This window comes from Triturus cristatus, chromosome 7 (genome assembly GCF_964204655.1).
Source record: "Triturus cristatus chromosome 7, aTriCri1.1, whole genome shotgun sequence".
In the NCBI taxonomy this organism is placed as follows: Eukaryota; Metazoa; Chordata; class Amphibia; order Caudata; family Salamandridae; genus Triturus; species Triturus cristatus.
In genome coordinates this window covers 1,845,918,956-1,845,943,773 of record NC_140590.1, presented here as the reverse complement: position 1 = coordinate 1,845,943,773, position 24,818 = coordinate 1,845,918,956, and the positions used below count along the sequence as shown (strand labels likewise).

Here is a 24,818-nt window from a genome sequence, read left to right as displayed (position 1 = left end):
AGTAACTGCAGAGAATTCTGGGGCCAGGATGCTGGAGCTTGCTACAACTCTCTAGGTGGGTCCACCCCACCACCACTGCTGCTCACCCCCTCAGCCATCCATGTGCCCAGTCATTCACTCCTTCATCCTTCCATGCACTCAGACACTCGTCCCTGTTTAGGTCTCGCCTTGGCAGCGCATGCTAAAGTAATCTGCATATTGGCTTAAACTTTATGTAATCTGTTTTCCTGCTTGCTATTGGCTTACTTGTGGTATTTCTGTTGTTATCTCCCTTTCTGTTCGCCATTTGCTAACTTCAGTGTAGTCCAGATTCAGCGGCGCCTAACTACAGTTTTAGTCCGCTCTGCTTGCACTTCTTTTAATTGCCTGCAGTGTGCCATCTGTTTTTAACACTGTAGCCTATGTCTCACCCCCTCCCACTCCCCCTTAATGCTTCTGGCGCCCGGCCTCAGGCATGTCAAATCTGCCTGGAGACACCGCTGGTTTATGGTCGATTTCTCTTTGTACTGCATGTGCGGCTAGATAAGGAAGTGTTTTGAACACAGTGGTGCCTCAAGGAATTGAACAGAGTGATAAAACGCACAGCTATTAACAGAGAGTGAAAGGAAGGGAATAGAACGGACTTAATAGCATTGCTTACGATCATTTTCAATACTCGCTTGTTTTTTGTTGTTGATTTGGTCCCACGCCATAGACAGCAGACATTGGAGGCAGAAGGGGGAGAGTGGGCAGCTTACACCAGCTGGCTCTGGCTCGCTGTTCTCCGCACCTTAACTTTCAGCCGGATCGATCTGGTGAAACATCAGAGCTAAGTCGGTAGGCGACATCAACCGGTACACACACGTTGAGCAGCGCAAACGTTGACCACTGAAATTGATTTAACGAAACTCACAGTAATAATGATTCTGTCATTAAAAGGAGCTATCTAGCTTTTCCATTTTTCCAAATGTGTTTGTCAGGAAAAATAAACATCATAGTGTCAGCTACGCGACTTGAAAATGGGGCATGTTTAATGTCTTAAATCTGTGCCTATTTTATTCGAAGGACTTCGGTTCCGACAAAAAAACATATTTTCCCTAAAGTCTCGCCCTGCCCACCCCTCTCTATTTAAATGAAGATGCTCCTATTTTCCTCATCTGGAATCAAGTCAGTTCCATGACAACACGATGACGGCTTAAGAGGGAAGGAGAGAAAATGTTTTACCTTGATAAATACCAATGATGTAGGAAAGCTAAAAACAAAGATATCAAACAACATTATTAGAGCATGCCGGCCGCGGCTGTGTGACCGCATTATACACAAGCATCTGTCATTGTAGCATTGGCTTTTCTCCTCAGTAATAAACTACATAGTTTTGCTCATTGTATCATCTCTGCCATCGCGCTTTTTAAAAACGGATTTGTTGCTACTGAAAAAGTCCTGCATTATTGGATGCAGAAGGGCATAACGCTTAGCGGCATGTAGCACCTTAATACTAGATATAACACGCAGGTGCTATAAAATGTCCACGGACAGAGGACTTGGGTGAAAAGCGTGACTGGCACATGAACGGCGGTTATTAAAAGGTGCTCGTGCAGCAGATGGGGAGATGCGATCTGTTTGGAGCCGGACTAAGGAGAGGAAGGCTTTTGACAGGCACGCTCTACTACTTAACTTACAGCCGGATCGATCTGGTGAAACATCAGAGCTAAGTCGGTAGGCGACATCAAGCCGTACACACATGTTGAGCAGCGCAAACGTTGACCACTGAAATCGATTTAACGAAACTCACAGTAATAATGATTCTATAATTAAAACAAGCATTTACAATGCAATGGTCTCGGCATTGGTAAAGTTAGAGCTATTGGCATTGCTCATGACATTATTTTTGTTTATGTTTTTTGTTTTTAAAACATTTAAAGAAACGGCATTGTCATGAGAAATGGCAATAGCTCTAACTTTAACAATGCCGAGACCGTTGCATTGTAAATGCTTGTTGCCTTCTGCTACTGAAACCATGTTATGTTGCCCAAAGGACTCTGTGCACTTTACCCCTGCTAACCAGGGTTAAGATTTTTGAATGCCTATTCTCACCAGTTACCAAAGAGGCACTTTCATTTAAAAGCCACACCTACTAGCATGGATGATGCTTATTTTTCATTAACATCCTAAAATGTGAGTCCACGCAACCAACTGCATATGTTTCTAATCAATGCAAAGTGTGGAATAGGGACAGGGTTAGTGAATGGGTATGGAGGGCAGGGCTCTTTAGCCACGCGGCACCCTGCCTCCATGCATTCAAAGTTTCGGTACTGCGATGTATCTGATCTCATCTGTGATGTCATAATGTTACTCGAAATGTCATCGATTATGTTATTTGATAGGACATAAATCCTAACATATGGGAGATCCCAGCAGTACATGGTAGAGGCAGGAGTTACCATTGTCAGCTTAATATTATCAGTTTGAAAGCATTCTGGTGCTTGTAGTTGTAAATTGTGTTTATTTAGCGCTTGCTCCTATAATTCCATTTTAAATTCAAACCTACATGTCCCCGAATTTAAATGATAAACAAGACTCAGCCTCTGCACCACAGTTTTGCTTGGACAAACTGTCACTAAGAGTCACACGTGAGTATCAGGCGTCACATGCAGGCAGACTGCACACTGAGACCTGTCACACACATGCCAACAGCAGACTTGGCCGCTCTGCTGGTGACGTTCAGGGGGCCCCCACCCTCGGTACTGCCCTCACTCTCAGCGGCACGGCCTCCCCCAGCCCCCTGCCCCGTACCTGAAGTCCTTGTCGCTGGAGCCCATCTTCTCCAGGAGCCCACAGAGCTGATAGGACGTGCCGCTCATGTTGAGGCCGGAACGGGGAACCGAGGCGCGGGCCTGGGGGCTGGGACGTAGCGGCCGCTTCAATCGGAGCCTCGCACCGCCGGGTTACATGTAGGGCAGGCGCCCGTCACCAGCGACCCTGTCCTGCAGGAAGATGCGCATGCGCGCCACAGACACTGGCGCCACCACGCGGCGGCCCCGACCGCGCGCACCCAGGAGGCCTGCCAAGCGCCGTTAATTAACATTTTTAGATGATTCGTTAGTGAGAGTTTATGTCCTTGTATAGGGCAAGCTAGCTGCAGCTGTCACTAGCGCACATCTGGTTCTCTCATACATGATGTGCGTTACAATACGATACTTCTTCGTTGGCATGACTAATAAGGTAGTGTTCCGCTATGTTATTTAGTTAATACATAGCGAGGCATTCACCTGAGAAAAACGACGTTATACGTGTGTGCGCGGGAGCAACGCCGGGGCACCACCGCCTTTCTCCGAGGCACAGCAGAAAATGCCTCGGAGAAAGGGAGTGTCCTTTTCGGATTGGGGGGCGTGTTTTGCTGTTGTCTCCTCCCTGAGACTTCTCGCAAAAAACACGCCCCCCGATCCGAAAAGGACGGGGCAGAATCAGAGTGACGGGACCTCTTCTCCAATGGCTGGCCAGCATTTACTAGGCCAGCCAATGGAGAACAGGGAAGAAGAGGGGCGGGTTCAAGCCCCTCTTCACCCAAGTCATTATGTCTCGCGAGCGAGACTGCGCAAGCGCAGCCATCGCTAGCCGAGACCTAAAGAGCTATCTGCGCTTCCTAATGGCAGTGTGTATTCGCCTATTGAAACAGAAGTAGGCCAGAATAATACAACGCAGCGGGGTGCTGGCTTCATTAGGGTCAGGCATTAGAGTCTGCCGTGAGCTTACATACAAACCAACATTTGTAGTGCTTGCAAACAAACTAAACTCAGAACAAGTTTGTATATATTTGCGCTCTTTAGTATATATATTACATCCATTCTCTTCCAGACGTGCCTTTTATGCCCATCCATATGTACCCCCAATGGCCATATATGCTTTGTATATTCTTTTACATTCCCCTCTCACTCTGCGCCTTTTACTACCCACACAATAAACCTGTGCCTAGCCATCTGCAGTTCCTTATTGCTTCTTGTCTGGGAGTTAATGTACGTAAAAACCTAAGACAATCAGCACCCGCGTTTATTTTAATTGTAAAGGCAACTTCCCACACAATGCACGTGTACCCAGCCAGCTGCAGTTCCTGGTTTGTGGCTTAGCTACAAATACATATCTAATATTGGCTTGGTAACAGCCGCTTTCCCAGTGCTTAATTTGTGACAAAAGAGTTGCCGGGGCTACGATTATGCGGCAGCTTTTTATAAAATGTTTTTGGTGTTTGCCTGCTTAACAAAGAGCACAGTATGTGTCTTACAACTTATATATCTATATTCTTATACATGTACTTTTTACGCCGATCCATTTATCAATGCCCATATGTACTTTCTATATTCTTTTACATTTTCCGCTCAATAAACACCTTTTACTTATATACACACACATATGTCTATATAGGAGCACATATATAAAATACCTACATCTTCAGTATACAAAAAATTAAGCTATTGCAATTTTGTAAATCGCAATACGTTTTATTTATGTTTTAAAAACAGGAAAAAAAATACAATGCATAGTTACTTGCAATACCAATAGCTCAAACTTGCATAATTGCGAAACCTATTGCATTGAAAATGCTTGTTCCTTCAATGCACTCACTCACCCCTTCATACATGGATGTACGCAGACACCTTTTCATCCACCTGTGGACTCCGACACTCACCCTTTTATCCATTCATCCACTGACACATTTTCTCATTAACGCATTCCTGTGTTCGCTCATCCACGCAAGCACGCACACATACCTGTGAACCAATGAAAAAGCAGTCCCGGAGCTTAAAAGAAGCTAGATGAGTTAGCTATGACAATGCTTGTTTAATAAAGTGGTGCCAGATCCAGGCGGATGTCGCGATTGAAATGTTGAAATCAGCAGTTTTGTAAACAGGCCACACTTTATACAAAACGGCAGAGAAAGTTGGAAAATGCGATCTGATATATATATATTTTTTGTTGTTGTTGACGAGTCTGACAAAGGGTCGTGAAAACATAATTAACAGATATTTTCGCCTCACAATTCCCAACTTTTTGGAAATTAGGATATCTTGTGGTCATCTTCTGGGTGTACACCGACACAAATCGAGGCTGGGCACCCGGCTGGCAATGCTGTTCCAGGTACGGAATCCCTAGAGGACTAGCTGGTGGTCGGGGTGGGGGGCATAGTTCTAAATAAACTAGTGCCAAGAGCTAGAGGAGCCATCAGCCACACAAAAGGTCCATATCCCAGCAAAGCATGAAGAAGGGATTTTAGACCAGTGGTTCCCTGTTGACACTGTAGTGTCCAGCTGGATACGTTCTAGTGTTCCACCGAGGAAGTAACCCACACTATACACCCACCCACCACAGGCGTCACCAGTCAGGTGACCCTGTCAATAAAAGGGGCCGGGCGCACGTGCTCGGGCCCAGTTACTGCACCAGACTACCTTGTGTCAGTGTCCGTTATTCCCCAGTATGTGGGCCTGAGACCCAACACCACAATGGCGACGAGTGGGTCTTATCCCACGCGTGAGAAGGCGGCTGAGTCACAGCCCCCTGTGGGGGAAAAGGGTAGCTTGCACACCTGCACTAGGAGCACAGCCGGCTGCTGAGCGTCTGCAGCACCGGTCCTGTCGTACGCCGGGACACGCGCCCTCCTGTCCGCGCCGCATCTGACTGCATGCTGACCTAGTAGCAGCCCATCGCACTGAACTTCCTAGCACCAGGCTGGGGGTAACCGCATGTGCTGCGACCAGCACTTGGGGTGAGACTCTACCCCGCACCATCATCGCTGCGTGAGGTGAGCAAGCTGCGCCAACTCTAAAGCAAATGGAGTATCCGCAGTGCCCCGCACCCGGCAGGAGCTCCGCCAGCCTGCACGAGTTGTGACAGGGGGAGAGAAGCAGGGTTAAGTGCCGCCACACTGTCGAGTGACCCCCTCCCCCCCCCCGCTGATGCCTGCGGAGGTGACAAGACTGCAGCCAGCCGCCAGCCACGGGACGCCTGCGTCCATAAGCCTGCCACCGGCCTATGCAGCATTCACAAGTTGCTCCGCGCTGCTGTCTGATGATTCGGATGCCCCAGCCCATGTGAGCGGGCTGCAACCCAAGGCAGGCAGCCTCGGCGAGGCTGCCGGGCTCCTGGCCCTGTCGCACAGCGGAGCCAAGCCGGCTATGCTCCAGACTGCCCTTCATGCAGACTCACCGACCAGCCGGTAGGCGCGATGGGAGGACCAGACATGCCAGCCTGTTGACGGTGAGGCGCCTATCCGATCCTCCAGAGTCCAGCCCGCTGCTGCCAAACCTTGAGGTCGCACCGGCAGCTTCGTACAGAGCGTGCATGATCTGGTAAGCCTGCAGCCTCAGGCAGTGTGTCATGGCTGAGGCACCACCCAGCGGCTGCACTGTTCAACGCAAGCGCAAGTACCCTGATTGCGGGACTAATCCTCCATGAGTCTGCCCAGCCCAGCGAGGAGGAAATAAAGCCGCAACTCTTTTGCAACACAAGCATCCAGCACAGGGGCCTGCGTGGCCGGGATTACAAATGAAGCTGCCGCAGTGGAAAACAAATGGCATTGATGGCGTATGCAGTGCCACCTAGTGGCCATTGCAGTTACTGTGCATGATGCGCGCCAAAATAGAAGTCGACCTGGCAGACGGTCGCAACGAAGCACTGCTGGAGGGAGATCCCCCTACATCTCCCCTGCCTCAGCGAAGCCCCGCAGTGGGCCGAAGGAAACACAGTGTCCTCCCTTGCACTGTCTCAAGACGGAGTCGGCAGGGACCCAAGACAGGCAAGAGAGGAGTTGCACACTCCATGTGGCAGGCTGCCACAGCAACAGGTGATCCGACAGCACAGCGACACGTGACCGGACGTCACTGCACACAGCAACAGAGGAGCCTGTCACGCAGAGTGACCAGTCCGGACGAGCGCACCGGAAGAAAGGAAGTAGCAGCCGCCAAGATGGCACAGCCTCGAGGCGCAAGCACGACTCCCTTGAGTGAAGAGAAGAGTGACCCCGTGAAATCCCTGAGGAGGGGATGGTGCCAACGGAAGTCCCCAAGAAGCACATGCCAGTCCTACAGACAGGACAGACCTGCTACAGATCCGCAAAAGGAAAGGAAAGACTGTCCCAGGAGAGAGGCGACTAGTGAGATGTTCGTGTGAAGCAAACATGAGACAGGTGGCAGGATGCCACATCCAAGGAAAAACCTGGTCAGAAGAAGAGCGTGGCACAACGCCACTCCGCAAAGGAGGAAAGAACAGTGGCATGACGCCGCAGGGCAGACAACCACCACAGGTGCGCAAGATGGAACAGAGAAGAGCGACAGGGCCAAGGACTCGCACCAGCACGGAGGATGGTGTTCATCCCCACAAGCCAGCCACCGGGGTGCAGAGACGTCACTGGAGACAGCTCCGCGGGAGGACCTACCGTAAGCCGCTAGCAGCGCAATCTGCGTCCTGGCCCCACGCTTCGCAGTTCAACCATCCTCTCACCGGCTGCTTGGTATCGATAGCACCACACCTCGCAGTACACCTGCCTGCAGACAACGGAGCGGTGCCACGAAGTCCATCAAGTCCTTCTCACTCCCTAGGGTCACCCCGACAGAAGATGACCGCCTGCCTGCCCACTGAAGAAAACTAACATCCTTTTACCATCTTCCAGGTGCATCATTATCAAGGAGCATTGCACCACCGAGTGAATCCACACACGCCCCGAACAACCGGAGTGCAAGGAGGCGAATCACCCAGGAACAGTCTGTGCACCCCAGTCAACCTACAGCCTGCCGAAGTCGAGCACACCCGGCCATTGGAAGATCCGCCCTTGGGAACTACACAAGACTTGGCCGTGGCCCTGTTTGGAGTTCCGCAGCGACCACTACACGCGGCCTACGCAAAGGCCCGTACAGCCCACGCAGTCACGTGGCAGTTCAGGGGACAAGGGCCTCATCGGAATTCCTGCGCGAAGGGAGTCCGAGTAGGAGAGATGTGTCGGCCGCGGCTCCACGTCAGGCGCAGGAAACCCGAAAGTCACGGCTGAAGACTGGTCACCCACAAGATCGCCAGAGGAAGGCGCATAATCCGACTCCAGACGGCGAGGATGCCCAGATGAAGACACCACCATCAGAGGCTACATGAGCGACTTGGCTGTGAGTCCGTTGGCAGTGCCTCAGCGACGCCTTTGCGCAGCTCACACGAAGCCCCGCACGGTCCACATGGTCCCATGGCAGCCAACAGGAAAGCCCTCCAAGATGCTCCAGTGAGAGAGGAGTCCGGGCGAGAGAGGCAAGTCGGACGTCGCTCAGCAGTCAGGGGTAAAGAAGGCCATCGAGCACGCCACCTCCAAAGGAAGGCCTCACTCACAGAGATCGTCTCCAACAGCTGCAAGTTCTGTCATCCACCGAGGCCTGAGAGACCCTCCAGAGTGGATTCCACCTCCGCTCCAGATGCACCAGCACTGAAACTCTATACATAGACTTCAACACCGTGAGACCAGGCCGGTCTAAAGAACATTGCCAAGGCAGATGAAGGCATCCAGACCGTGCGGTCCGAAGCTCCAGCGCTGCCTGGCTGACGGCCTGAAGAGACTCATTGGTGCTATTGTTGTTTAAGGTTGAACTGTTGTTTTTTTTTGTTTTAAAGTTTGGGAGGGATGTAGTATCCAGCTGGATACGTTCTAGTGTTCCACCGAGGATGTAACCCACACTATTCACCCACCCACCACAGGCGTCACCAGTCAGGTGACCCTGTCAATAGAAGCAGCCGGGCGCACGTGCCCGGGGCCCAGTTACTGCACCAGACTACCTTGTGTCAGTGTCCTTATTTCCCAGATGCCATGCCTCACGGATGTGGGATGCAGCGGTGCCCCGGCAGGGGTGCACACATGGGCGCTAGGACATCCCAGGGACACATACGGCCCCTCCCACGAGGTTGGGATTGGAGCTGTGCTTCCGTAGAGCTGCAGGTTGTTCAAACATGCCCATTTCAAAGTGCAATGCTCTGGAAAAACAGGTCCCATCGATTCAAGGCTGAAAAGGAATGATTACAAGCAAAATAAAATGCCACAATAATGCCGCCAAATTTTTCATTTCTGTGCCGTAAAATTCCTATGTTTGTGCCGCAAAACGTGAAAATCCATGCCGCAGTATCCTGGGGGCTCGGGTTGTCTAACGATGCACGCCATCTACTCGCATACATTTGTATGTGGGAGCACTATTTAAAGGTCGGAAATATTTGTCAGATGGTCCCAAGTGCTAAAAATAGGAGACTGATTAAACTACTTTGACACCAATCACTCAAGAGGGCCAGGTCCCACCCCGTGTAGTTTTTAAAATCAGATATTGAAACCGGTCCCTATACTCATGTTCTTAATTTTCATGGCCAATTCACGGATTGATTTCATGAACAATGAAAGTAAAATACGATTCGGTAATAATCCATGTCAGTGATGTAGCTCCTGTATACATTTCGCATGTTTTACTCAATCTTATTCCCAGGATGTTGTGTTTCTGTATTTGTTTTTTTCCATACAGTTTATTAATCCTGTACCGCGCATGCTTTGAACTGAGTCACCTCCAGGTGTTTATAACGGGAGTTGAGATAAAGGCACAGCGACTTTCCCACAGTGCCTTCAGTGGGTCGGGAAAGTGTGCAGAATACTTGCTCATCCAATCCTTGGCCTCTCTGTGGAGAGCACAGAGAAAAATGAATGATTTCCAGTTGTAATTGTGATTCCGTGCAAATTTGTGTGAAGGAGATACACAGTTGTCACAATATTGACAAGGGAAAAAAAATGCCGTGCTCACGGGTGGGTGGTGTGTTTGGGACGGGTGAAATAAAAGAGATGCGAGGAGGTATATTCAGGGGAGAGTGAAAAGAGGGTGCTGCAGAGGAAAGAGATGAGGTGTGAGATATGCAGCTAGACGAGACGTGGAGAGAAAAGGACGTACATGGCGTGAATATACGGGAGTGATTGAGAGACTCCGAAGACCACGACCCCTGCCACAGGCCTCAGTTATGTTTTGCAGTCTTGCAATTCCAGAACTGTAACATTTTAAATATTATGTATTCACAACAAAAACATTGTTGGTACTCATTCATTTTAAACATCTAACAACCATTGACAAAGACATTCATCCTGGCTGGTTTTAGGTGTATGTCAGTTGTTGTGGAATAAATCTGGATGCAATAACAGAAAATTTAGAAAGAAACTAAGATACCGGTCGGGTGGCACACTATAGGAAGTCACAGAAATGCAGTTTACATGTTTGAGCCACACCCTTAATACCAGAGGCCAAACCCCTTTTACAGACCCCCACCCCCTCCACACACACACACACACACACACACACACACACACACACACACACCCTTTTCATGGTAATAGCCCCGTTTGTCACAATTTACTTACTGCCAAGAAGTGCCCGCTCAGCCTCGTTTAAAATATACCAGGGCTGCAGAGAAACGCTGCAACTGCCCCAGTAAAAGCACAGCAGACTTGCAAAGAGGTGGCTACCTGTCCTATTAAAGGTACGGCAGATCTGCAGAGGAGTAGTGCCAGGGCTGTCCCAATGAACATGCACCACCTCTGCGGCAAAATGATAGTGCAGCCAATCATAAGAGTGGCAGCCTTCCTGAAAAGTGCAAGTAATGTCCCACTTTAAGTGTTCTTCGCTCCACTGTGAAGTGCTGGTACTGTTCATTCTTCATGTAACAGCTCTGCTGAGAAGTGCTGGTTGCATGCATGAATAATAGCAGACCAGGTTAGAAGTGCTGCACCTGTGCAGTTCAAAGATATCCGTTTTAATGAGAAGTGCAGGTACAATGTATGATCAATATAGCAAACCTGGGCAAAAGTGCTAGTACTGTACATTAGAAGGATAGCAGCCCTGCTGAGAAGTGCTGGTAGTATGCGTGATTAATACAGCATACTTGGTCTGAAGTGCTGCTACTGTGCATTATAAGGATCTTAGCCCTGCTGAGAAGTGCTGGTAGTATGCGTGATTAGTATACCATACTTGGTCTGAAGTGCTGCTACTGTGCATTATAAGGATCTTAGCCCTGCTGAGAAGTGCTGGTAGTATGCGTGATTAGTATACCATACTTGGTCTGAAGTGCTGCTACTGTGCATTAGAAGGATAGTAGCCCTGCTGAGACGTGCTGGTAGTATGCGTGATTAATACAGCATACTTGGTCTGAAGTGCTGCTACTGTGCATTATAAGGATCTTAGCCCTGCTGAGAAGTGCTGGTAGTATGCGTGATTAGTATACCATACTTGGTCTGAAGTGCTGCTACTGTGCATTAGAAGGATAGTAGCCCTGCTGAGACGTGCTGGTAGTATGCGTGATTAATACAGCATACTTGGACTGAAGTGCGGCTACTGTGCATTATAAGGATCTTAGCCCTGCTGAGAAGTGCTGGTAGTATGCGTGATTAGTATACCATACTTGGACTGAAGTGCGGCTACTGTGCATTATAAGGATCTTAGCCCTGCTGAGAAGTGCTGGTAGTATGCGTGATTAGTATACCATACTTGGACTGAAGTGCTGCTACTGTGCAGTACAAAGATATCCATTCTGCTGAGAAGAGCTGGCATGTAAGATCAATATAGCAAACCTGGTCTAAGTGCGGGTCCTATGCATTATACGGATAGTAGCCCTGCTGAGAAGTGCTGGTAGTATGTTTGATTAATACAGCATACTTGGTCAGAAGTGCTGCTACTGTGCAATGCAAGAATATTTGTTCGGTTGAGAAGTGCTGGTATAATGCATGATTAATATAGCAAATCTGGCCGGAAGTGTCCTTGCATTATAAGGACAGCATCCCTGCTGAGAAGTGCTGGTAGGATGCGTGATTAAAGTAGCAAAGTTAGTCTGAAGTGCTGGTACTGTGCAGTACAAAGATATCCGTTCTTCTGAGAAGAGCTGGTATATAACTTTCGAGAACCAAATACGGAGTCCACTCCTGAGAAGGAGTGATCTCGCACACTCAATATGAAATACTTTAGACTGGCCCTCAGAAAGCGTTCACAACACTTGCCCCAGTCCGCGCCCTTCCAAACACGTGGGCAAACATACAGTGTTGTAACAAAATGATGGGGGCCCCCATCAGAATATGACGAGGGCCCCAATCAGAATATGACGAGGGGCCACGGAGTCTCCCATATCTCACAGGTATACATTGGCCTTGGGCTGAATGGGGGCCCTCAAGGGTTGGAGGACCCTTGAGATTTGGGGGCTCCTGCGCCGCTGGAGCCTGCGTTATGTCCCTGCAAACATGAAAAGTTGATCTGACATACTTTCCTCAGCAATAATCAATATGTGGCACCAATGAAATACTGAGCAAACACAAGGAGATGATGGACGGAGCGCTGAAACTTTTCAGACACTCACCCCCAGTCAAAGATCTGGGTTGAATCCATCATCATTCTTTAGCTCACTTCACCACCTCAGTTCAGACCCAGCTATATGCAAATCAGTCTTCACCCTGCGCCCAATGGGAACCGTCCAGCCCGAACTGCCAGGCCATGTCCTTCCTGGACTGGAAACAAGCATTCTAGGACCGGTTTCAGCTCACATCACCCAGGATAGCTTGACTCCAGTGGCATGGAGTGACTGGGGGCGGGAGTCTGAAAAGTATCAGCGCTCCGGACATTCACCATCTCCTCGTGTTTGCTTTGGTCGCCCAAAGTTGGCAGGGTATGCTCAGACATGTGTCCCTTGCTCACTTTATGACTGGATTCAAGCTAGCCTGGCTGATGATGGCTGTTAGCCCAAAACCGGTCCCAGGATGCTTGTTTCCGGTCCAGGGATGACCTGGCTTGGCAGTTCGGGCGTTGATTTCGCTTTCCTAGGGACAGATGTATCCGAAACACTTCACCCACAACCAATCCTGTCCTCAACTTCCACAATTAATTTGTTCATTGCATGAAGAGTGCGGTTCTCTGCTGTGGGGCGCCTTGCCGAGAGTTAGCGGCTGGGACGGAGACTACGTCAGCTAGGCCTGATAACTTATCCGGCGCCTTATGTTTACCCATGTTTTTTTAAGGTGGCTCAGATAGTAAACATTTATTTGGTACGGGCCAAATATAGCAGACAAGCAGGTAATCTAACGAGTAGGAGGGGGGGGGGGGGGGGGGTTCTGGCACAGCTCGAGCTACAGGAGTTCCCTCAGCGCTTTAAAGCATGAATTGATGCAGGCCAGCAGCTATAGAAGCGTAGGGCCTCCCCTTTAGCCCTGCTGCAGTGTGGGACTCGTGGTCCCCAGCATTGTTGCCAGCATCAGTTTGTTTGGCATTCTGGGACTTGTAGTCCTGTTCATCCCATTAAAAATTCAGCACTGCTACGCCCTAAATGCAAACGAAAAACCCGAACTGGAAGTTATAATCACACATGGAATTGGGAGTTTTTTGTGTTTTTTTTTACTTATTTATACAGCGCGAATTCAACCCGAAGGTATTGGAGCTATTTACATGAGCACCAGTTACGATACACAAGGACACCTTCCTTTTTTTTTTTGGTAGGCACAGGAAGATTAAGAGCCTCATTTAGGAGGCCCTACTGGCACTTTTGCGCCACTGGTACGTCACTTTGACGTTACGGTGGCACAATGTGCAACAGTATATTTTTAACGCCACTTTACATGGCTTTTCATGGCCTTATAAATACGCGCCCCTTTCACGCAGAAAACTGCATGAAAGGGGTGTTCGACGGTGTTGCTGTGGGTGTTCCCATGCAACACTTATGGAACCTGACACATTTCCAGATTTACGAGAAATCATAAACCTGGGAATACGTCAGAACCCAACGCCACCTCAGGGGTGGCATTAGTGAGACACAACAAGGAGAAATCTTTTTATTTCTCCTCGTGGTTTCCTTTTGTCTATGTGTGCTGCATTCTGCAGCACTCATCGAGAAAGGAAATCCCCCTTGTGATTGATTTTGTGCGGGAAGGTGTTCCTTCCTGCACAGAATCGATCAGCCCCGCAACGCAGGCAACCTTGCACCATGGTGCAAGGCTGCCTGTTTTGGGGCATGGCAGCCCATGGTGTGCCGGTGCTGGAGAAAAGGAGAGGAATGCACTATATCACATTGATACGGCGCATTCTTGCCCTTGTTTTGGCATAGGGCAGCACAGCAAGATTCCTTGCGGCGCTGTCCTATGTCAAAACCTCATAAATGAGGCCCTTAGTGATTTGTGCAGAATCACAGGATGCTGAGCCGAGGCTCCAGCCTGGTTCCCTAGCTCCAAAGTCAGCAGCTCTAGCCGTACGGCCACATCCTCTCCTTGAGTTCAGTTGGCATCAATGCCCACAATTGAAGCCCACCCACTGCAGCCCTGTTCTTTCCACCTATGCCCATCTTCTCTACTCTCAGATCTGTGGGGCCATACCTTATCTCTGAATGGGGGCCACATTGCAGGGCTAATAGGGCTCGGAGGGGAGAGGCAGAGTCTGCATTGGGATGGGCCAAGCTGTTAGGAAAGGGGAGGATGATAAACACCCTTCATGATGGCGGACACTCCCAACCCGAAGGCCTGTCCTAAGAGGTGGTACGGAATGTGAATGCAACTTCCGACAAAGCAACAGCTGGTGGGGGCTGACTGTGTATTGTTTATAGGTTTTCATTATTCAAGACATAAGCTCTGGTAGACATCTAAAGTGGTCGTTGCATCAGACCTTACAAGCATTGGCAAAGGCAATAGTTATAGCATTGACTGCAAGCCTTTTAGTTTTGTAAGTACTTGTCTTAGTTTGTCATAAAAAAACATAAAATATTGGTTAAAAGCAACCAAAAAAGGGCAGAATGCAGTCACTCACAGTGAAGTTGACTAAATGCTGAAAATGAGCAGACCTACTCATTCATGCTGTTGTGGATGAAAGAAAAATGTGAATGACAGCAGACCAGAGGATGAAGAGGGCTGACTGAAAGCTGATTTAAGTAATTATATATTATCTACTGGCGGTCGCCAGTAGATAGTTATAGTTAGGACCTATTTTCCATAGGAAATCCGCAACATTCTATTGGGAATATCTTTGGCGCCGGTTGACGAATCTTTGCGAAATTCTCCAAACTTTTGGCCAGCTCCGCTCCTACCCTGAAAGTTTCGTGGCGATTCGTCAAGCGAGGGCTGAGAAAAAAGGGGGGTCCCAAAACGCGTTTTCCCCATGCAATTTCCCATAGGATCTGTTGTCGCAGCTACAGCCCGAACCGCTGAACGGAATGACACCAAATTTGGCAAAGAGGTAGTCCTCAGTTCGGACTCGTGCCTTTTGCATATTTGGTGTGAATCTGTTCAGTAGTTCCTGAGAAAATTAGGGTAAAAAAAGTTAGTGATATCTATGGCCGGGGAGGATCCGCAGACTCTACCCGCACCGTAAGCGCACCCTCCTCGAAACGACGCGCACCCTCCCGATCGCGCGCTGAATGCTAATTGGCTGTCGAGCGTCTCTCTACATTCTAAACCAGGAACTGTTGGCGGCCATTTTCTGCCTCGGCAGAAGCAAGGCTGAAGAAGCAAGGGGAATAAGTGTGTAAAACAGCGAAATGCGCGCACGGTGCGCGCATCCTAACGCGTTGGATGCACGGATTCTCTCGCGGTGGGTTCACGGATCCACGGAATTTGTTTTTTGAAAAAAGACAAGAAATCATTGGTTGTATGACTACTTTCTACACTGAGAGGTAGGGTGTATATTTCTGTTTTTTAAAGGTATAATTCTTATTGGTTGACAAAAACAGATTGTAAGGAACATTATATATGAAAAGCTGATATGTTGAAAAGTCAAGCACACTTCCTGTCTTGTTTAGCAACATTGTGTGCTCAGTGCAGTGTTCCATGACCTATTTCTATGGTAATAGGCAGAAGGCAGATTGGGGGAAGGGTTGAAATGTATTTCAGTTGGAAAGGGTTGAAATGTTTAACCAATAGAAACGTGTGTTTGCTTTTGAGTTTATGTGTGAAGGATTGTGATTTGATGTTTACATGTATATGTGTGGAAAATGAAAGGGAAACTTTTCCATTCTTTGTTTTTGCTGAGAGGTGCACAGTGCAGAGATTCTGTAAAAGAAAATATGGTGAGTGACTGATATACTTCTTAATCTACAAAAGAACTTGAAAGATTAGTTATTTAATTGTGAGGGGATGTATGTAGACTATTTTGATTTTAATCAGAGGAATGCATTTCTCCTGCTAAAGTGTAGGGAGTACTTTTTTTCTCTACAATCTTATTGACAGTGTGTGTGCATGTAGAAACCATTCTGTGATAAGCATTTGTGTTTTTCATGTGTTTGCAGACAGATAACTGTGCTGATTTTATATTTTGGTAGAATTAGAAAGCAGTCATTGTTTATGAATTTGTGAAATGAGTTATGTTTCTATATTAAAATGTAGTACTCCTTGTAGAAGAAATGTGTTTTGGTATAGTGCAAGGGATAGTGTTGTTTGTCTGGAATCACACAGTGAGTCTGTGTGCATTTGGGAGTCACTGTGAGAGAAGCATTTGGTAACATTGTGTATTTGCTGACAGATAACTGTTTTAAAACCGGTCATGTTGTCAAGTTTTAGTAGCATTAGAAGCCAGTCTTTGCTTATGCTTGGATTAAATGAGTCAGGCATTCACACAAAAGTGCAGTCCTGAAATATGAAGATTGTGTGCAGTTGCCTTACCATTTGCACTGTAGTGAATGAGTTTTGGTAAACTCCTAGGGATAGTGGTGCTTGTCTAGAATCACACTGAGTCTGTGTGCATTTGGGAAACACTGTGAGAGAAGTGTTTGGTAACGTGTATTTGCTGACGGATAACTGTTTTAAAACATGTCATGTTGTCAAGTTTTAGTAGCATTAGAAGATAGTTATGGCTTATGCTTTCATTAAATGAGTCAGGCATGGACACTAAAGTGCTGTCGTGAAATATGTAGATTGTGTGCAGTTCCCTTACCACTTGCACTGTAGTGAATACGTTTTGGTAAACTCCTAGGGATAGTGGTGCTTGTCTAGAATCACACTGTGAGTTAGTGTGTATCTGGGATCACTGTGAGAGAAGCATTTGGTAACATCATGTATTTGCTGACAGATAACTGTTTTAAAACCGGTCATGTTGTGAAGTTTTAGTAGCATTAGAATCCAGTCTTTGCTTATGCGTTGATTAAACGAGTCAGGCTTTGACACTGATGTGCTGTACTTAAATATGTAGATTGTGTGCAGTATCATTAACTCTTCCAGACTACTGAATGAGTTTTGGTAAACTCCTAGGATAGTGTTGCTTGTCTAAAAATCACACTGAGTCTGTGTGCATTTGGGTAAGGATTGTGAGAGAAGCATTTGGTAACATCGTGTATTTGCTGACAGATAACGGATTTGAAACCGGTCATGTTGTCAAGTTTTAGTCGCATTAGAAGCCAGTCTTTGCTTATGGTTTGATTAAATGAGTCAGGCTTTGACACAAAAGTGCAGTCCTGAAATATGAAGATTGTGTGCAGTTCCCTTACCACTTCCACAGTAGTGAATGATTTTTTGGTAAACTCTTAGGTAAAGTGGTTGTTGTCTAGAATCACACTGAGTCTGTGTGCATTTGGGAAGCACTGTGAGAGAAGCATTTGGTAACATTGTGTATTTTTTAGCAGATAACTCTTTTAAAATCTGTCATGTTGTCAAGTTTTAGTGGCATTAGAAGCTAGTCTTTGCTTATGCATTGATAAAATGAGTCAGGGTTTGACACTAAGGTGCAGTACCATGTACTATTCTCTTCACTGTGGCAGAACTGAAAATGTAAAAGTGTTACCTAAGCACTGTCCTAGAAGTAGTGTGATTATTTAGTCAGTTTCTAAGTACCAAATAGATTGCTTCAAATGTCTATGCAGTATGCATGTAGTGTTCTAACATACTATAGACTTGTCTTTTACACCTTCAATTCCCTAGTCAGTATCCATACACTTCCAGGAAACATCCTGTCACTTCATTTGCAGTCCTCTAGAGACCCATTCAACAGCATGTACTAATCCATTCACTGTGCCAAAACCCAAACACTTATAAATTCACCAAGACACTCTCTTTCCAGTACTCTAATGATTCAGTCACTGCGTAAGTATTCATGCACTGAGCCAGGTCTTAGCACATGGAGTTCTTCAAACCCCTATCCACTATGCATGCAGTTCTCTAACCACCTACACACTTGTCTTTCACACCTTCAATTCCCTAGTCAGTATCCATACACTTCCAGGAAACACACTGTCACTCCCTTTGCAGTCTTCTAGTGACCTATTCAGCATCATGTACTAATCCATTCACTGTGCCAAAACCCAAACATTCATAAATTCACCAAGACACTCTCTTTGCAGTACTCTAATCATTCAGTCAGTGCTTAAGTATTCATGCACCGAGTCAGGCCTTAGCACATGGACTGCTTCAAACCCCTATCCACTATGTATGCAGTCTTCTAACCACCTAGACACTTGTCTTTCACACTTTCAATTTCCTAGTCAGTATGCATACAGTCCAGCAAACATCTTGTCACTGCCTTTGCACTCCTCTAGTGACCCATTTAGTACCAAGTACTAATCCATTCCCTGTGCGAAAAGCCTAGCACTTATAAATTCACCTAGGCACTCTCCTTGCTGTACTCTAATCATTCAGTCAGTACCCAAGTACTCATGCAGTGAGCCAGGCCTTAGCACATGGACTGCTTTAAATGCCTATGCAGTATGGATGCAGTCCTCTAATCACCTACACAGTTGTGTTTCACACCTTCAATTTCCTAGTTAGTATTCATACTCTTCTAGCAAACACCCTGTCACTCACCCAGTGTGTCTCCTTATAGTACTGTAATCATTTAGTCAGTTAGCATGTAGAGTTTTAGTGAGGTAGGCTTTAGGGCATGAACTGCTTCAAAGTAGCATGCATTATGCATTTAGTGTTTTAACCATTGTCATACTTGTGGTTCAGGGACATAGTTTCTTAGTCAGTATTTATATAAAATGTGTTTGTACAGTAATGGAATAGTAAAATTTTGAAAGTTATTAATATACATTTATTTGTGATTCTTTTTTACAGATACAGAACAGGAGTGTTTCTCATCTGTTTGCACTCTTCTCGTGCAAGATTGTTCGGATGAAGGGTCCTTGGGTGTTTCATCATACTTGCCGTGCCGTACGAGTATATTTTGTTAGGATCCCGTCTTGACAGAACTCTTTTGCAAATCTTGTACGTGATCAAGGTGGCATTGGTCTTTGTTTGCCCCTTGGGGAAAAAAAAACATCCTCACCACTGATGAAAAACGTTGTGGGCGTGGTGCCTTCTGCAAAAAAAATTCCTCACATTCGGTAAATATTTTAAAGCGGCAACATTTACAGTTTTTGTAAGTTAAACTTATAAAATTTTGTTAGCTGTATGCATTTTATATATCTGTGATTTGTTTCTTGTGGTATTTTGTTGAGAATAGCATGTTGTTGTTTTTTTAACAATCTTTCTAATTTTCCAGGTCTGTCGTCGACATCCATGGTCCCCACAGGAGTGTTCTGCCTTGTTGTTTTGTATTATTGTTGTCACAGTTTGTTTATTAGTTTATCGTTTATATATTTGTTATTATAAAAAATAAAGTTTGAATAAAAAATAAATAACGTTTTTGGTTGTTCTCTTAACTGCTGTGTGACTCTTTCTTGTTCTTATTGCTGTTATTTGATGGAGTCCACCATGGTGTTAAATTTTGGGGCACTTATCGCTGGAATACTGGTGATATCTGCAGTTTGCACCTATTTCTGAATAGTGTGTTAGATTTATCTCAACTTTACTTCCGTTAAAGTGCTGATAATGAAATGGAGACTAGCCGTTCCTGTGCAAAAAGACACGAGGTGCACCTTTCCGATTTATTCTAAATACTAAAATCTTGTATTGAATTGCACCGAGGTATTGGCTGCACTTACAGTGTACACACAAAATCTATTAAGAAATCTCATTGTATTTATATTGATTGGTAATAGTGCATCAGGTGCTGGATCTTGACGAGATACACTGCTGAGTTCGTATATTGTTCAGCACACGAAAAAAATCACATCACAACTTTCACACTAATTGCAATGCAAAACAAATTCTGGTAAGACTCGTTAGCACCAGGGATTTTACACCTGCTTTCTGCTGGTGTTAAGCAGGACAACTACCTGCACCATGAAAGGGAACACAGCCAAGAGCCACACCAGAACACCCACAGGTGCCATAGAGTCAATGAGCATGATACAGGGATACCCATGAGGGCCAAAAGACTCATCTCAACAACTCCAGGACCGACAATGCCCCCCAAACCCACATCTTAGCAAGTGTGTCCCTGTGGTCATTGTCTTAGCATGATAGGCACAAGCCCTGCAACATCACAGTGTGCTGTCACCTCAGCGTTGGCAGTGAGCTTGAATGTGTAGCTACACACGCATCCTCCTGCATGCACAACTGGCGTGTGGTGGTCTGGGATTCACAGGTCAGTGCAGGGGTGTGCCTATCCGGCAAGGGGAACAGGGTATCATGGACATGTCCGTGTACAGGAAGTGCGGTAAGTGTGTGTCTGTGTTCTGGTGTGGCCTGCTACAAGAGCCGCAGCAGTTGATGTTGTAAAGTGGCATGCACCACCTCCAAACGGCACTGTGATGTTGTAGTTGGAATGTAGCAGGACATGCGCAAATAGGCATTACAATGGTGTGCCGTACGAGTGCACGAGATACAACAGCGCACCGTACAAAAGTGTGTGGTCTCGTGGGAGGGAGGAGCAGCCGTTTGGCGACATAACACACAGTGAACTCGACCATGTGCCACATGCTGGGCATCTCATCTATGATGACCACGGTCGCAGACATCTCACAACACCAATGACTGGCCTTTGTACACATCCTGTATGAATGCAGCGTGGTTTTCACTTCTATGCTCGTTCAGTGGTATGATGTAAACACAACCTCATCATGCAGACCACTTTGCGTTGAAAGGGTGTTCTATAAGTGTTGTTGTGCATGATTGCACTTAATACTCATAGAACAAGACACATGTCTAGATCTATCAGAAATCATAAATCTCGATATGTGTGTGAATGGTGCACCATTCTAAAATTGGTGTAGGAAAGCACAACAAGGAGAATTGTTTTCATTTCTACACATTTATATATCTTCAATGCATGCTGAAATGTTCAGCATACATTGAAGGTGAAAAATAAAGAGTACATGATACAGATATCCTTGCACTATGGTGCAAGGGGTGCCTGTGTCACCACATGGCTGCAGTTTAAGCAGCCGTGCAGAGAGAAGCATAGATGTGCAACATATTTATGTACATATGTTGCACCCCTGTGCTTCGGAAGTACTACAGCACACTGCAGCTAAAGAGGTTACTGTGTGATGCTGCAGCACTTCCTCATAGTTCTGCACTTATACATTCACCATACGCTACTAATGCATTCATTCAGTCAATTACGTACTAAACATACATTCATCTAAAGTTTCACACAGTAACAAAGAAATTTAGCTATTTCTTTAAACCAGGAAAGTTAGTTCTTACAAGAACTTTTTTTTTTCTTCTTTCTTTTATAATTTTTTTGTGGTTTTCTGAACAATTTTGTGATTTTTTTGGTTTTTCTGAAAAAAAACCAACAAGAAACAAAACAGGAGAAACCAAACAATGAACTTCAGGGAACAGTAAAAAAAAAAAAAAACTAGCAAATATGACTTTCCTGCCGGCGGCAGATCAGATCGATCGACTGCTCACCATAGCACAAAGTCTTATTGCAGTTAGTGCAGAGCACTTTTAAAGATTTAAATTGAGGACGGATGTCCAAGGTTTGGGCCGATGGATGCACTCCTGATGTGCTCGGCTGCGATGAGGTGGATGGCGCAGGAGCAGGAGTGTTTCTCATCCGTCGGCACTCTTCTTGTGCAAGATTGTTCGGATGAAGGGTCCTCATGTGCTTCATCATACTTGCCGTGACGTAAGAGTATTTCTTGTTAGGATCCCCTCTCGATAAGACTCTTTTGCAAATCTTACATGTGACCAAGGTGGCATTGGTCTTATTCTGTCCTTCGGGAAAAGCAAAAAATTTCCACACCACTGAAGAAAAACGTTTTTTGGGTGGTGCCTCCGGCAAAACTTCATCCTCAGAGGTTTGAGGTGATGCAGGTGATGCCTGCAGCCCTGAAGCCATTTTTGGTTGCAAAAAGTGAGAACTAAGTGTATACTTAGTCTAAAAAAATCTTCTTCTCTCCAAAGAGATGGTTCTCCAAAGAAGCTCAAAGAAGAATGATTGAAATGGGTGGGGTCTTTCAGTAGTTAGAACAGGAAGTGTAATGAACCAATCAAATCTCTTTTTTTGCAGGTCACATGGGATCCGCGCACCCTGCGCATACGCAGCACGCACCCAGCGCGCATCCGATTAGATGTATTAGATGTACAAATGTATTAGTTTTAAGACTAATTTACAGTTTCGTCTTAAATTAATATGCACATAAAATACATATATATATGTTTTTTTAAATGTTAAATATTTCGCGGGATTCGCGCACCTACCGCGTCATGGACGCATATGACGCATCGCGTAAACGTCGCGTTACGTACATCGAACGTATCGCGTATAGGCTGGGAGTTACGTACCGGTCGCATAGCGATAGCGCACTAAACACGTACCCAACGCATACCATGCGCGGATGCTATCGCGTATGGATCGTGAACGGTGCGCGGATCCAAAAACATTGAAAAAAAAATATCTTAAAATAAAGTTTTGCACATTTAGTTAAAAAAATATTTTGAAAAATATTAAAAAATATGTTTGAAAAACCCATTAAGTTCAAATAATATTTTTTAATTTTTAAAAGGATTAATTGAAAAAATATGTTTAAAAAATGGTGATAAAAAAGTACTTAAAAAAAAAAAAATTAATGAAATTGACACTGAATTTGAAAAATATAGAAAACCAATCAAAATCATTAAACATGATATCTTTAGAGACAAGTTATAGATAGGAATTAGCATTTAAAAAACCTTTGAAATTCACTGAAAAAACCACAGGTTTCATGCACGTTATAGTTAGGAATTGGCATTTAAAAAACCTTTGAAATTCACTGAAAAAAACAAAGGTTTCAGGGGCGTTCTAGTTAGGAATTGGCATTTAAAAAACCTTTGAAATTCACTGAAAAAACCATAAGTTTCATGCATGTTATAGTTAGGAATTGGCATTTATAAAACCTTTGAAATTCACTGAAAAAAACATAGGTTTCAGGGGCGTTATAGTTAGCTGGACATTTCCCTCGTACAAAACCCTAGAAATTCCCCCGTTATAGTTAGTTCAGCAAACTATAACTCGCGCCCCCGCAATGCACTGCTGATGACATCACATATTACATCACTCATGACATGGTCAGTGACATCACTGATGACATCTCAAATGACATCACTGATCACGTCATCTATGTGATAAATTAGTACACCTTCTCACACCCTAATATAACTTTTGATACACCAACTCAAAATTTCAGACGGCCATTTTGAAAACCATAGATACTCCAATACCAATAAATACATACCAACTCATTGACTCTTAGATCTACATGCACCTCCACTCACTCACCTGTACAGTCACTCATACTTACAGTCACTCCGTACAAGACTATCATATGCATTTATACACATATATAGACACTCACACACTACCAATCATCCATTGAGGTACTGACACGCCTAGTCAGTTGTGAAAATAATTAAACACAGTCCAATTGACTCACCTACACAGTTAAACACACTCAAGTTCACTTACTCATAAAAATACACAAAAATGTTGACACTCTTATTCAATTTCTAGTACAAGCACACACTCATCCATACAGCCAGTCCCGCAATCACACACTCTCACATATAAATAGTTATATAGTTTTATACACATATACACTGTTTCACATATGTAGTTACTGTCACATGTACAACTGAGATATACATTCAATCACTAACACACCCTTACATACACTCACCCAACCATACAGTCCATCACAGTTGCACTCTTAAAACCATGCACCCATAGAATCACCCACTCACATCTATGCAGAGTCACACACACCCCACCCACACAAACACCCATACAGATACTCAGACAACCAATCAATAACCTATATAGACACTCATATAGCTATTCACAAAACCATGCAGCCACTTATACACAAACACACATATATAATGACATTAAAAGGTCTTGACTAATCAGACATAAAAATGTCTGCCATATTTAATGAATCTACTGGGCTATATTTACTAAAAGTTCACGTAATGTAGGGCAGCAAGATAAGCTCCTTTGCTTCACTGCATGAACAGGAGAGCGCTGAACTGCACCACATCTCCTGAGATATGGCGCTCTTCAGCTCTTTACCCAAGTTGCAATTTCCATGCATGATGTAGAATGCATCAAACACAGAATAAGGAAGTAATGAGGAGAAATAAACAAATGTCTCCTTGTTACACTTTTCTGTGGTAGACGCTCCATTTTGGTGCACTCTCCGGTTCACTACTTTTAATAAATCTGGGATTACGCCAAATTGCATGGGTGGATGCATGGGAACGCTCACGATCCACCCATGGGACGCCTACCACAACGAAATGTAATGCAACGCAGCGGAAGCCACTGTGTTGCATTACATTTCTTTCCGAAGTCATGCAGTGCAAGTAGTCCTTTGCACGGTTTTCTAATTCCTAGCTAAACACTTGTGTTGCCTTGAGATTTGCATCACTAAAGGACAACACAAGTCCTTATTGAATCTGTGCCTTAATCTCTGAGCCTGGAGTCATAGATCTGTTTCTGGGGCGGTTCCAATATAAGCGGCCTTAAACCGTGGCACAGTCC

General features: G+C 45.5%; 1 protein-coding gene across 5 annotated transcripts in view; it reads right to left on the bottom strand.

Annotated features, from left to right (window-relative positions):
• Window positions 1-24,818, bottom strand: part of LOC146813413 (early activation antigen CD69-like) — a 74,311-nt gene that overhangs the window by 596 nt on the left and 48,897 nt on the right. The window contains exon 6 of one of the 5 annotated variants that reach the window (XR_014966972.1): window positions 641-867. The exons of 3 other annotated variants lie outside the window; for them this stretch is intronic. The gene's annotated coding sequence lies outside the window, so the exon portion shown is untranslated. The remainder of the gene's footprint in view (window positions 1-640; window positions 868-24,818) is intronic. One more of the 5 variants, XR_014966973.1, reaches the window with a different exon arrangement.